The sequence below is a fragment of the Uloborus diversus genome, chromosome 4, assembly GCF_026930045.1.
Source record: "Uloborus diversus isolate 005 chromosome 4, Udiv.v.3.1, whole genome shotgun sequence".
NCBI lineage: Eukaryota > Metazoa > Arthropoda > Arachnida > Araneae > Uloboridae > Uloborus > Uloborus diversus.
The window spans coordinates 89,933,764-89,949,289 of NC_072734.1; positions in this window are offsets into that span (position 1 = coordinate 89,933,764).

Here is a 15,526-nt window from a genome sequence, read left to right on the forward strand (position 1 = left end):
TTATTATTATTTTATTAAAAAAGTTCTGCGCTACGCAAATGACATACACAGACACACAAACAAACTAAATAAAAAAAGTAGAAACAGTTTTCAAAAAAAATTTTAATCAAAAATAAATTAATTAAAACAAAAAAACTTTTAAAACTTGATTCCGCCCGGCCCCATTTAGATGGCATTTTCTTACAATTGTGAGATTCAACAAAATGAGATCAAAAACCTTTCCCCCCCCCAGAAATTGTTGATGGTACAGGCTACGTTATGACCCCCCCCCCCTCCCTGTGATCACTCCTGACGTATATAGCAATCCGAAGAAGCATAATTGTAAGACTGATAAAAAATATGTATGACCTTTTAGAGAATTAATTTCAATGTGAAAGGAAACAGGCGGGGAGGGGGGGGAGGAGGAGTGGGATACTGGTGCAGACAGTGCTGAAATGTTTAGCAGGTAGTTTAAGAATTTTATTTGACCTCATGGGACATGATTTAATGATTAACTGTCTTAACCCGGATTCACCCCGCCCCGCTTTGAGTTTCGCTGTCTGCTTTGTTTCACACTGAAATTAATTCTCTCAGGGACATGCATCTTTTAATCAGAGCCATAAAATACAAGCTTTTGCTTATGATTTTTCAGATAGTTATGTCTGGGTGCCTAGTGAGGAGAGGGGGTAGGTGTAGCACCTAGAACATTGAAATTTTCAGGGGGAGTAATTGAAGAAGGTTTTCGATCTTCTTTCATGCAGTCCCCTTTGGGGGGGGGGGGAGCTCCGTGTAATGGAAAGGGTGTGTCATCGTTCTTGGGTAGATGGGCAACGTATCGCTCCTTCGAACGCTAAGGAGCGCCCTCCAATGACAAGACTCCTCAAAATGAAATTTAAAAAAACTCTAAAATTATCCCCTATTAATTTAAGTAAAAAAGACTACCCCTTTTAACCCCGTTTGCACCCAAACGAGAAATATCCCCCCCCCCCTTAGGAGGAAGGCACACACCTTCAAATGCAAAAAGCACGCCTCGTTAACAAGACTCCCCCCGCCCCCAAATAAGATTTTAAAATCTCCTAAAATCCCCTCCCCCTTTTTATACCAATGACGCAGTCTCTGCCAGGAGTCCCCATTCTCCACGACTAATATTTTCTTTCCACACAGAAATGAACTCTCTTAAGGTCATGCGTCTTTTTATCAGAGCTATAAAATACAAGCACTTGCTTATGCCTTTTCAGATAGTCATTTAAAAAAAAAAACCCCAGAAAGTATTTTGATCAAAAAAAAAAAAAAAAAAAACCTCCAGAAGGTATTTCTGGCTGCGCTAGTGCCACAGTTCAAAGATTAATGTAAGGGAAAAAATGAAAAATCCAAATTTTGGTCGATTTTTCTCATTTTAAAACTCTATTGTAGCCTTAAACAATTTTTTATTTTGGATGGGAGGGGGACAGCTGCATTCCCTTCCCTTGCCCTTACCCCTTCTAGCTGCGCCCATGATGACCAATAAAATGAAGTTCCGAAACTTATATTGACTTTGAACTGCAATTCATTTTCCTGCTAAGACTTCGTATAGTTTGCTTTCATTATTTAGTATAAACTTATTTTACATGTAAGAATTTTTTCGAAAGGCATTTGAGAAAATTTACCCCCAGGGGTGCCCACCTAGAAAAGGGGGGTCAAGGCGCAGACTGCACCATTAAAATTTTTACGTGGGGTGCTCTGATGGATATTTTTCTCATTTGGGAAGGGGCTCTTGCTTTTTTTTGGGGGGGGGGGGAGGGTCTTTGTTATATTTAGGCTACTAAATATTTCGATACTTGCGTATTAACACAACCATTCTAAATTTGGTGGTACCTCATATCACAACATTTAAAAAGTAGAAGAGATATAGTATACGATAATTCGACAAGATGTGTTAAACTTTGCCTGTTACAGTTTACCGTAAATATCAAAGTTATCTACGATATAACTTTTAATAGCAAATACAGATCAAGCTGGGAATGGTTTTGGGATTTGCAAAGAGATCAAATTTTTAAGAGGAATTTTTATCAGTTATTTTTTCTTTGTCTTGGCATTTACAAAAATATCAATGATATTATTGTACTCTATAGATTCCGAGTGAAATCATTATTTATTTTTATTTATCATGATAAATTAAGGGAATTTTAGGCCCCCTGAAATCTAAGAGGAGGGGCCTGTGCCCGCATGCCCCTGCGGAATCACGCTCTAGTTGGTATAGAATATGGTTAAAATTATCTGAAACTCAAAAATGCTACTTAAATTATGAATTATACTGTATTAAACTGTTTTGTATGTCCTCGTAATCTTCGACCATAGAAAGCGATGAATGACTGTCGAAAGCCAAATTTAATACAATCGGATGTTGTTTTTTTTAATTTTATTAGATTTCTGAGCTGAATGGAGGATAAGGAAATACAAATTGCTTTCTTGTATCCCTTCCAAATTAAGCAAGAGTACTCGGATAAAAGTTGATAACAAGTGTCTTCCCCCCAACCTTCTTGTCGTTCATTGGGTGGTGTGTCATTGAAAGAATTTCCCCGAAAACCCCATTGGCAATCGCTTTGTACTCTACTATGCGTTCCTATCCCCCGGCGTGTCTCTGCTATAACCTTCAGAAAGGAGAAAGGAAAACAAAGGGGAAAGAGGTTTGCAGTTGGAGAAACATGTGTTGTCTTTTAACAACTGAAATGTCTTTGAAAATTGCAGCTCATGAGAGTTCGAATGTTTTTCGATATGTTTGGTTAGTTTTATTTAATCAGTACACAATTTTAAAATATCGATTAAAAATTACGTTACTTCATATTCACAAGTAATCCTTCAAAAGTGTGAATTACCGACTGGAATAAAACTCTGCATATCCTTCGGTACAACATTTAAATATATTGAACACGTGTTTCTTTTTTTTTTTTTTTTATCGGCAACAAGCAGCTTTAACGGGATGAAATTTACCCCTAAATATTGGATAATTGGGATAATAGAGGGTACAATATATTCTTTCACTTGTAATTTTGAATACTGAAATTCAAATAATGATTGGCAGTTTGAAAAAAACTAAACAAACTAAAATTGACGTGTTTATGGATTTTTCTTGTTGCCTATGAACAATTCCATGTCAGAAAAATCGCCTTCTTGACTAGAGGCGGATTTACAAGGGGGGCGGTGGGGGCGACCGCCTCCTCCGTGACCGTCGTTTTCTAAAACTAATAATATAGAATTGAAGGAATTATTAGCAATCGCTGCTAATTTTTATCCAGTACATTCCACAAATTTGCTTTAATTTAAAATTAGACAGTTAGTGTAGTCAAGGATGAACAGCGTTACCCACTTTTTTTGTTTGAACCTAAGCTTGCCCCTCCCTCCTTTTTTTGAACTTTAATAATTTTTATATTTCTATATGTGTCTTTCAACCAATTTTTAATCATAATTTGAATTTTTATAGTTAAAATTTGAAAAAAAAGAAGAATATATTGTACTCTCTAATATCCCAATGTACTGTCGGCCCCACTGTCGAATATCTTCGGTTCTAAGAAATTTTATTCGATTAAGCGGGGTATTTGATTAAGGGGGGAAATGTTCTTTACCTTTCTAAATTGATAACATTTGTCTTAAACGTAACAATAATAAATCAATAGCTATATAAAGGGAATAATTAATGTTTTTGGTAAAACGTTTTTGAAATAAGATAAATAAAGGACAAAATAGTTTCATAATTAATCTCAAGTCCGTATGAGAAAAAAAAAAAGTAACTAACAACTTGGGTTATGAAAATTTTGCCATCTTTTCTCACTTCATTATTTTTTGAATTAAGTCCATAATAGTGGATAGCTTGTTCAAGATCTTTTGGGAACGCATTTTCTGACTCTGTTTTTCCCCTACTCGTCGTCTACCGTGCTTTGTATTTAATTTTCATTAATCTTAATTGTTGTTGAAAATGTGTATATTTTTTTTTTGTTATTCACTTTAATTCTCGAATGCGCTTCTTTTTTTTTTTTTTGTAATGACAAAGACAAAAGAAATTTGACAGAATAGTGGACATGTTTCGATGTAATATGCAAGTTGTTTTTCTCGCCCGTTTTGTTATTGCTTCATATTTTTAAGTCAATAATTTTCCTTACTTAATTTATTTCTAATTTATTTTTAAAAAATGTCAGCAAGAATATTTTCGAAAGCTGATCAATATTATTCAATAATCCGGTGAAAATACTCGATTAAGCGGGGATCTTTAACATTGCGTCTATGGGGAAATATTCGATTCCGGGAGGTTTTATTCGAAAAGCGGGGTATTCGTTTATCTGTTTCCCGATTAAGTGCAGCTGACAGCATTTAGAGATTAATTTCACCCCATTAAAAGTATTTATTGACGATAAAAAAGTACGTGTTTAATATTCCTAAGTGTTCTGTCGATGTGCAAAGTTTTAATTCAAATCGGCATGCGACACTAGGTCAATGTTACTTGTCAGTTTATTTCGTCTTTCATAGAATCCCTCATTTCGGGGGCAGGGAGCCTCTAACTGCGCCCTTGTGTGTATGGGCCCCTTTAGTTACAATAAAAGAAATTGGTGAGGAAGATAACGCTGCCCACGACATTTTCTTTCTCTGGCATAGGCAGGATTCTGCTTCGGGAGGGCCCAAATGTTTACATTAAAAGCACTACCAGATTATCCATTTTTCATTAAATATGTTGAGCTATGCCATGAACATTTAAACTTTTACCAAATCATCAATAAATTGAGAAATTAAAGCAAACGTCAATCAATCAATTTCTTTAAATTTCATTCTTATTATTTTTTCTTTTTAATATTTTCCAATTTAAGAGTGGAGGCAGCTGCTCTTCCTGGCTCCCTCCCCCCTCTTGGTGTGCCCGTGGTAAAAATGCAGTTCGATTTAAAATTATGTTTTTTATTCTAAGTAATTTAAAATATGTCACATATGGTTGGATCCGGTAAAACATTTCGTTTAAAACTTCTTTTATCTTCTCGGTGCATTTACCAAACGGCATTGGCATTGTTTTTGCTAAATGTATTTTTGAGCTGTTAAGAGGACTCATCCGACAGAAATTTTCTAGCTTTCGGGAAGAGAGAGAGAGCTGCAGTGTTTTTCTACTATCTCTAAGCGGATCTGCTGACAGGCAGGCTCGGACTGGCCCGCCTGCCAACCTGCCCTAGGGCAGGTGCGCCCTTCCTACTTTTTATGATGAAATGCAATGCAAACGCTTTCGCTGAAAAACAAAAATAAAAACTTATCTTGCAAATTCAGAATGGAATTTTCTAATTGATTCGAAAGCTCTCATACCTTCCATTTTGAAGTTTCGAAAATTTTCCTCCGAGCCCGCTTTCCCTAATGTTATCTTCTAAAATTTTCCGTCTTTTGAGTTTCAATTTCAAGAAATTGCCGGGAAAGGTTCCATCTATCCCATTACCTCTCTTCCCGTAATGTTTCCAAAGATGACCAACAAGAGCGTTTTTAAGACTCTAGTTTCAAAAATAAATAAATAAATAAATAAATAAAATAATAAAAGGAAAGGAAAAGAAAAGGGAGAGACCTTGGAATCTTCAATCAAGAAGTTTATTATTGTTGGTAAAGTCGGTAGTGGTTGCCGTTTGAATACAGTTGTCTAGGCGTTTGTCAGTGAGTTTTTCTACACTTATTTTTAATGAATTTCATAGTGGAAAAGTTGAATTTCGTATAGATATGTAGCAGTGCGCATTTTATAACATAATGACCACTTGACATCAATGTCGCCTAGTGAAAAAAATATCACTCAGAAGATGCGAAATCAAACCACTGGGCGACTTCAGAAATTTCGAATGTATTTATTCCTTATTTTTTTTTTTGTAAATTGCTGTTTTTGGCACTTGATTGAAAAAACTAGTGAAACGTGCCTTCCCCTAAAAGTTAACAAAGATGGCCTACAGTCAAGTTTTTTGCAATTTCAATGGGAAGTCCACAAAATCTCTATTCTCCCAAATAAACAAAAATCGTTTAAAATTGTTGAAAAAATTCCGGGAAAAGGTCACCAAACTCTCTCTCTCCCCCCACTCCTAAAACATCACAAAAAATCGTCTGCAACTGTATTTTTATGACTTTAATTCCAAATATTTTTCAGGGGAGAGTTCCTTGAGACCCTCTCTCCAATGCCATCGAAGATTGTCAAAACTTTTGAATTTTTGCATCTTTAATTTCGAAAAAATCGCCGGAATCGAAAACTTTTTCGAAAATGTCGCTAATGAGGGCTTTCAATTACGTTTTTAAAACTTCAATTCCGAAAAAGTTCCGGGGGAGAGCCCTCGATCTCGAGTCCTTCTTCTAACGTCTGAAGAGGATTTTCGCCCCTTCTTCTTTGTCACATTTCCCATGTATCAACTTTGGAGAGGGAGAGAACTGAAGAGACTACGTTCATTCACAACACACACAAACTAATTTATTTTCTATATACGGAAACAGTATACATGATGGGCTGCCAATTTGCCCTTTATCCCGAATAGCGGTCGAGAGATATCCATAAATTTATCCCGCTATTCGGTCAGGAGATTTTTTTTTGCAGTCATGCCTTCATAGCTGACTATAGCCATATGAACTCAGGCGCTCTCATGCATCTGCGCAGAAGGCAATCGCGTAAAGCCCCATTGCGCAATTATGGAGATCCCGAGTTATTAATCTTGGGATCCCTGTCAAGTTTTACGCAATGTAACCACGTGGAGCACATAATTTCTTACAACGTCAATGAAAACCCACTAACATTATGTTTTTGAAGTTTCAATATTGAAAATTTGACGGTTTACTCCCGACTCCATCCCTTCCCTTTACGCTACCAAAGATGGCTAACCATCGTATTTCAAAGCTCCAATTTCCATCAATTTCCCGATGGAAAGTTCCAAACCCCGTTCCTTCCCCTAAGTCATAAAAGATGGCTTACAACTGCGTTTTTGAGACTTCAATTTAAAAAAATTTCCGGAGAAGAGTCCCCATGTCTTTCTTTCCTCATCTTTCAACATCATTCAAAGATCGTCTAAAACAGCTTTTCTGGAACTCTTACATCGAAAAGTTTCTGTTGAAAAGTTCTGAACCCCATGTCTTCTGCTACATCATCAAAGGTGGCCTACAGAACAGGATGCTTTTGTACATATGTAAACTTAGATTTTTGTAGTCGTCCACCAACCCGTAATTGCTCATCTTCATCGAGAAACGGGATGAATTCTAAAATCGATGACGTCTTACATAAGGGTTTATTTTGTTTCAAACAAGCGACATCTTCAGCAAAAACATCTCTCTGCACAGCTTTAATCCAATATTTTTCGGCACCATCTAATTCTTCCGCAGTTAATTCGTCGCTTCGCTTATTGGAACCCTTTCGAATGTTGTAGACAAAACGAAGTACCCAACCGGTAACACGTAATAGTTTTCTTAAGCTGCTATATTTTGTCAAGTCGATAATTGCGGTTGTATTTGCTTCAATTTCACAAGCAAAAGCAATTACTTGTTCACTACGCTCACCGTCATCACAGCTTTCGTCTGGAGAAAAATTGCAATTCGTAGTTTTTGACCAATTACTTTCCGCCATGCGAAGCCACTCAGGGCCATGGATCCAAGTTTCGTCACTTATGATCTTCTCAACTGAAACTCCACGCGAAACATAATCTGCCACGTTATCTCTGCTGTTACAGTGATGCCAGTCTCTTGGGTCAGTGTTTGATTGGATTTCAATTATTCGATTCGATACGAATTGCTTGTACTTTGAAGCTTTTCCCTTTATCCAATGCAGAGTAATTAAAGAATCGCTCCAAAGGTAAACTTTCGAAACTGGAATATTAAAACTATTTTTTAAATTATTCAAAATTCTTGAGCCTAACACTGCACCCAAAAGTTCCAGTCGAGGTAGGGTTATCTTCTTGAGAGGAGCAACTCGACTTTTAGCAGTTATGAAACTTGTGGATATGTTTCCATCCTTACTCACATAACGAAAATACGCAACTGCCCCAAATGCTTTGGGGCTTGCATCACAAAAGATATGAATCTGCAAGTCTTTCGCTTCATCCACGGGATACGGAAAGTACTTTCTGTCGATGGTGAAATCTTTCAAAAGATAAACTTGAGCACACCAAGCTTTCCATTTTTTCGTTAACTCACTAGGTAATTCCTCATCCCATCCTAAGCCACTTTCCCAAATTTCCTGCAACAAACATTTTACAATTAAAACGAACGGGGATACAAAACCTACGGGGTCAAAGATTTTCGCGGCCGTTTGCAGAACACATCGCTTTGAATTCTTTAAATTTTTTATTATGTCAAGTAATGGTTGCACATCTAATTTGAATGTATCACTTTCTAAATTCCAGATTAGGCCTAGAACTTTTAAAGGACGCTCACCTAATTTATCGGTTTCCTCTATCTCAATACCATTGTCGTTCCATAATTTTCTTAAGTCCGCCGAATTAGTTTTAAACTTACGTGATTTCATATTTGCGCCTTTAAGAATTTCTACCGCGCTTTTAGATAGATCTAATGCCTTACCAGCGGACTCTGATGAACCTGCGAACAGGTCATCTACATAAAGGGAAGAATTTAGCAATTCGTAAGTTTCCTTCTCTACCTCTTTGTACTTTGTATATGGTACTTAATCGTAGCAGCCAATATAAATGGACTGCTCGTAATTCCGAAGAACACACGAGCCATACGTAATATTCTGTAAGACTTAGAGTCCCCTTCTTTCGGAAACCAAAAAAATCTAAAATAATCTCTACCTTCCTCAGCTATACCGATGGTTAAAAATGCACCCTGAATATCACTACAAAACGCATGTTCGTATTCGCGAAACCTCAAAATCACATCAAGAATCCGAGGATTCAAAGCAGGCCCAGAGTACAGACAGTCATTCAACGATTTTTGATTTGCACCCTTTGACGATGCGTCAAAAACCATGCGCACTTTCGTGGTTTCTTTATCGGTTCGCATTACCGCAGAATGGGGCATGTAATAAGAATTCATTTCAAAATCTGAAGGACATTCTTCGACAATATTCCCTTTTAGCTGGTCCTCAACAATATTGATATACTCATTATACAGCCAGCCATTTTCTTTTATTTTAACCTTTAAAGTATCAAATCTTCGTTTCGCTATCTCCCAATTATTATGCAATTCACTTGGCTTTTCTCCCCAAAATAATTTTGTATCATACATCCCATTTTTAGACTTTAAGTTTTTCTCAAAATCCAAAATGAAATCTTTATCGCAATCCGACAAACCCTTTTCGATATCATTAATTCCCATGGATTCTAAATTCCAAAATTGGGTCAAATTTTTATTCAAATCGGAACAACATTCAACTTTAAAAACTGAGGTGTTTTGTTTATAACTTGCGTCTACCGGAGATATTCTACCTTGAATTACTGTACCAAAAATGGTATCAATTGCAAACAAAGTTTTCGTTATCTTCTCCTTTTTTCCTTTATGAATTTGCCAAAAATATTGCGCGCCTATTAATAGAGAAATTTCACTTTCATGCGATTCATTTATGCTAGACATTTCAATGCCTTTAGCAATAAGCGCCTGTTTTAATTTATTCGTCGAAGTTCTAAATGGCGTACCAGAAATGACATCGCTGAGCAAAGCTTCTGTGCATACAGTAGAACCTCCATTAAGGGACACCTCCGAATAAGGGACACCTCTATTTAAGGGACATTTTTTCTGGTCCCAATCCCTTTGAATAGGGACTTCCATGTATTTACCTCTTATTAAGGGACACTCTGTTTAAGGGACAGTTACAAAGCCAAAAAATGCAAAAAATAATTTATTACCACATAAGAAATAGGGAAATTACTGGAATTCGAGGTTCACTTTTCCTCCAAAAATATAATTTGAGGTAAGTTTGACGTAAACATATGTAAAGGAAACAAGTAGCGTATTGTAAAAAAAAAAAAAAAAAAAACTTGCTGAAATTAACATGCATGATTTGCCCTCTCAACAACTTATTTAAGTAGGTTCAGGGCCGACGGAGAGTGCACATCAACTTATTAGCTTTGTACATAAAACTTTATTAATAGTATTACATTGTAATTTACATAACATAAAGCAAATATAAATGATGAATTGCTTCAAAACTATTTCTGTATGCTACAAAACGCAGCCATCACAAAATTTTTGATTGAATTTTAATAAATAAAATAACAGAAACTTAGAAATTTGAATAATTGTAAATTTTATTTAGCATATAAGAAACATTTTCAACATTTAATCATAAGTGTTAATGTTTATTGTGACATTATGCTACTAAGTACACAGCATACATCAATTCATCCACCTCTGAATAAGGGACACCTCTATTTAAGGGACAAAATGTCTGGTCCCCTTAGTGTCCCTTATTGAGAGGTTCTACTGTATTTTCTTTTCAGGGTCACGAGCATTGCTAATAGTTAATTGCACAACATCATATTTCTTACGCATCGGTTCTCTCTAACGAAATGTATACACCAATAAATCTTCCTGTCTTATTACTGGCAATTTTAATTCAAACGCTAAATCTCTTTTCAAAAAACACTTTTGTGAAGCGTTGTCAAGCAATAAATTTATTTCCCTCTTATATGATTCATGCTCTATAAGAACATTGCAAGTTTCCAATAATACTTCATCACAGCTAGAAGTGTTTACATTCGAGCAGGAAATGATCTTATTAGAAGGAATTTCAGATTCGCTTGTTTTGTCTGCCGCCGAGCCAGAGGCGCCAGTGCCCGGGGAGGGCCAAACTACTTTATCCCCTTCACAAATTAATTCCGAATGGCGTTTTTTACACCTACTACAAACCTTTTTTGCTTTAGAAGTTCGAAATATGTGACCACGAGATAAGCAAAGATAACAAAGGCCATTTTTTCTTAATGATAATTTCCTATTCTCGATAGATAACGGACAGCATTCTGAGCTATGATCATTTTGATTTTCCGCCAAACAAAAAACACATTTATTCACATTTACGACAAACGCAGAAGTTGTGGGGATATTCGAAATATTGTTATATTTATTACCAGTAGAATCTGATTTTTTGTTATAGTATGTTCCATGCTTTTGATTAGCTCTTTCGAAAGCGTAATTTTTAGCTTCTTTACGTGGATACGAATCGTATGAATTCATTAAGTGCGTGTTTCTTTCGCGACACTCAATTTCAACCTTCAAAAATCTCAATAACTCTGAAATCAAATTTTCATTTTTCCCGTATGACTTTCGAGTAAATTCTAGTGATAAGTCCCGAGGAATAGATTTTAACAATATCGGATAAAGTACAGAACTATAAGTATCAGTATTCATTCCATTATTTTCCAACCCACGAATATGAATTTCGCATTCGGAATACAATTTTCGCAGATTTAAAACATCATATGATTTACGCACAGGATTTAAATTAAGTAATTTAGACATGTGAGTGTCAACAATTATATCGGACCTACCAAATTGTTCTTTAAGTATGTTTATGGCTACTTGATAATTGTCAGAGTTCAAAGTTAAATCTCTTATAGCTAACGAATAACGAATAAATACCTTTGTGCTGAAGATTCAAAAAATCAATAATCCAACGTCATAAAGCACAAAAATTGCAGAAAAATTGCAGACACGTGTTTCGGTGTTACAAGGAACACCTTTTCCAATGCAAAGAGGTGTGAGCTTCTGGATGAAAAGTCATCCAAGAAAAGCGACACGGTGGAACAGGAGATAGTATAAATATCAAAAAATCGAAATTAAACAAAACAAAAAAGATAAAATGACAACTAGAGGCAAAATTTATTATATAATTCCATCAGGAAAAAACCGTTAAGTAATAAATTTTCCAAGAAAACCCATAAACAATGCGAAAAGTCCAAAAATGAAACCACTCTGAATAAATTAGTAATAAATTTACCAGCGGGAAAAACTATGTATGGAAGCAATGTATAAAATGGAGAAATGCAGGAAAAAAAAAAGTGAAGGATAAACGTATTGAAATTAGTTAATCACAAAAACGAAATAAGAAAGCAAAAAATGAAAACAATAAAAGTAAGAAATGTACGAAGTTTACATAAAAATAATAGAAAAACTAAACCAATTTTAACAAAGAAGTCCACACAGAAGAAAAATAGGGAATTGCAGTAAGATCGTTAACTAAATTAGAACGGTTCCTCAGGATGTGGAAAGATTCCCAAAAATCAAGATCTAACGAATTGGGACATTTTTGGATGATTTGATAAGAGTTAAAATCAAAAGAGTGATTCGATTCCCAACGGTGTTGGGCAATACTGGATTTATTCAGCTGTTGTTTTCTCACATAGCTTTGATGTTCTTTTAACCGAAATTTCAAAGAACGGCGGGTCTGTCCGATGTATCCGAGTCCGCAATTGCAAACAATTTCATAGATTCCACAAAAATTAAGAGGATGAATAGAATCTTTAAGAGAAGAGAAAGAAAGTTTATTAATAGGAGAAAACACCACTTGGAATTGGAATCGCTTCAGAATCTTAGCAACCTGAAAACTATTACCAGGGAAGAAAGGCAGAACAACTAAATTCTTTGTGTTAAAAGTTCTATTAAGAACAATATTTTGAGATTTTTTGCAAATTTTTTTATAAATGGAATCAACTAAAGGGGTCTAGGGACTCTTAACCGCTCTCCGCAAATGCGAAAATTCACCCTTTTTTTAAACCATTACAACTTTTTAATAAAACAAAGCAGAAATTTAAGATTTTAACTCCTTAATATGTATACATATTTATATTATATCCCAAATTTTCAAGTAAATTTGATAAAAAATATTTGAGTTGTAAAGAAAAATAAATTGAATACTTTTTCAAAATTACGAAAATCAATATTTCACCGAGCGCAGGATTCTGAAGCAAAGAAATGGTATAAACTTACAAAATTACTTTTATTTATTACAAAAATATTCATTTTCAATGTTATACTAGTTTTTTAAAATTTTTGACCAATTTTTTTTTTAGATTAAATAGTTTGAGAATTTTTAAAATTAAAAAAAAAAACCTCATTAAAATTCCCATATTTTTTTTTATGTTTGTAATTTTCATTAAAATTGATGTATAACTTATAAAAAACCTTCATTTAAACATGTGTGTGAAATTTTAAACAAATATGATAAATAATTTTTAAGGTATCTTGCGCTGAAGCTTCAATTTTCAGTTTCGAGAAAACTGACGTTCAAGTTGAAAGTCATCAACAAAAAAAATTAAGTATGCCCACTGACTTTAAAATGCTCCAGAAGCATAAACAGTCCCCTCCGCAAGCTTTAACTGTGCAATTTCATCAGCTGCCTTCAATTGTTTTGCTTTGCGGGCTTCAAAGGATGCTTCAGTAGCTCGCCTCTTTGCCGTCTCGACACGAACTTTGTCCACACCAATGCAGTAAGCAATGTTCTTTTTATTTATGTTCAAGCCCAAAGCATGTATTAAGTCAATTTGGCTTCTATGTCCATCATTGAATTCGCATACAGCCATATATGCAGCTATTTTGCCTATCTGTAGGCCCGATCCAATTACTTTTGGGCTATACTTCCAAATAAGTGAGTTTAGCGACTCATTGGCATTCTGGGGTTTTCCGCCCAAGCACTTACGCAACAATTTAACATGCGATAACTCCTTGAATGTAGGTTTTATAGCTTCGGCCACTGCTTTAGGTAACGTGTTTTTATGCCGAAAATTTTTAACTGTATTATTTTGCACAGAGAGAGTATATTTGCACCAGCTGTCGGTTCCTTCAGGGCAGAACCAATGCTTTGGTTCTTCATCGGAACTCGACATATGAGCCCATACTGCCCATATTGCCTGCCTCATTTTTGGAACGCTATGTGCATTAGCTCGGATAGCGTTACCATAGTATTGTGTCAGCTTTGTTATCATATTATTCGTAAGGCGACCTATTCCTCCTATCGTTTTCCCGTTGGATAGTTTTTTCTTTCCAAGTGAGAGTTTCAATTTGCGTAACCGGGTTCCCATTCGCTTTTGTATGTGTCCTACACACTCTACTTTTTCAATCGTGAAACTGTCACCATATGGCTTGTTGCTTACTAGTGACGAAAAGGTTTTAGAGTCACCATCTCCGATGTACTGCTGGTATTTCAAACCATACTTCTGCTCGGATCGGCAAAAAATTTGCTGCATCCTACTGACCTCAATAGCTCCTGCGGATCCACTATGATTTTTTCTGCACGACTGCCTATGCTTTGCCATAAAGGCACTATATTTGGGTCCAAACTTTGGTCCCTTGTATGAGTCACAGCCTTTGCAGTGAGAGGACATAACTTCGATGTCCAGTGCTTTTCCACAGTCAGCTCCAATAAAAGTGCACACACCAATAAGGGACGTATGACCACGGGTTTTCCAGGTCCCGTCACCGCTTACTGCAATAGAATTAGCAGTGCCATCAATGATAGTCTCATCAGCCGCGGCTTTTTTCATCGAGGCATTTGCAAGCCTCTCACTCGCATCCACAATATTTTCATTTATCTTGTTATATGCCTTTCGAGACACTGGCTTGGGCAAACACATAACTGCGCAAAATGTCTCGAGTGAGGATAACCCCTGTCCTATATATCGCATGGCCAACACAGACCGTCGATTAATTTCTGGAATGTTTTTCCTTTCCCCTATCATTTCACAGGAATTTAGTTTCTTCTCCACTTTACATTGCGAACAAACAATGCGGAATGTCGATGACAATCCTACTGTTGATTTTTCTGTAATTGTGATTTTTCCATGGCATTCAGAACAACAAATACATTTTGCAATTTGCTTAAAAAATAAGGACACATCAAGTAGTCTGTAGCCTTGAAACGAAGGACACATCTCATTTTCCAACGATTTCGAAACGTCATGTGAACTCGGTAGCTTTTTGCAGATGCACTTCTGTCGGGTGTAATTCATCGCTCAAAATTTACTGAACCATCTTCAGATTTCGATTTCTTCAGGTATCTGTTTCCCTGAAATCTTTTTTTCCTAGGTCTTTTGCCCGAGGATCGTTTTTTCACAGATGTATCCATAACAAGCTAATTTCAAATGATCAAAAACCTGCTCTTATAACTTTCAAAATCGCTATGTAAACAAACTAACGTGCAAGATCAAGAGAGATGAGTTTAGTTGTTTATATGCTACTACATCATACGTTATTTTCGTATATTGAGTGTGGCTTAGCTGCAAAAGTATTCCGGTAGAAAGCTAAAACTGTTTGCGTAACGACTTGTCAGCTGTCAAAAGGAGGCGTGGCCGTTCGTGTTTTTCTTTACGATTCGTAAGTATCGTTTTAGTTTTTTATGAATAACTCTGGAAGTTTTTGTAGTATCGGAAAAATTTTGGTATGAAATTGTTCAAAAAAAAATAGGACTATAACATATAATTTTTTCAAAAAATCGAAAATTTTGAAATTTCAGGGTCCCTAGACCCCTAAAGTGGGCGGATAGCCTCTATCAATAGCCACAGCTCTTAAATAGTTGAGTTCCGCATTAAGAAGCTCAGGTGAAGAACAAATATTCATTGCACGATAAACAAATGTGTTGAAAGCT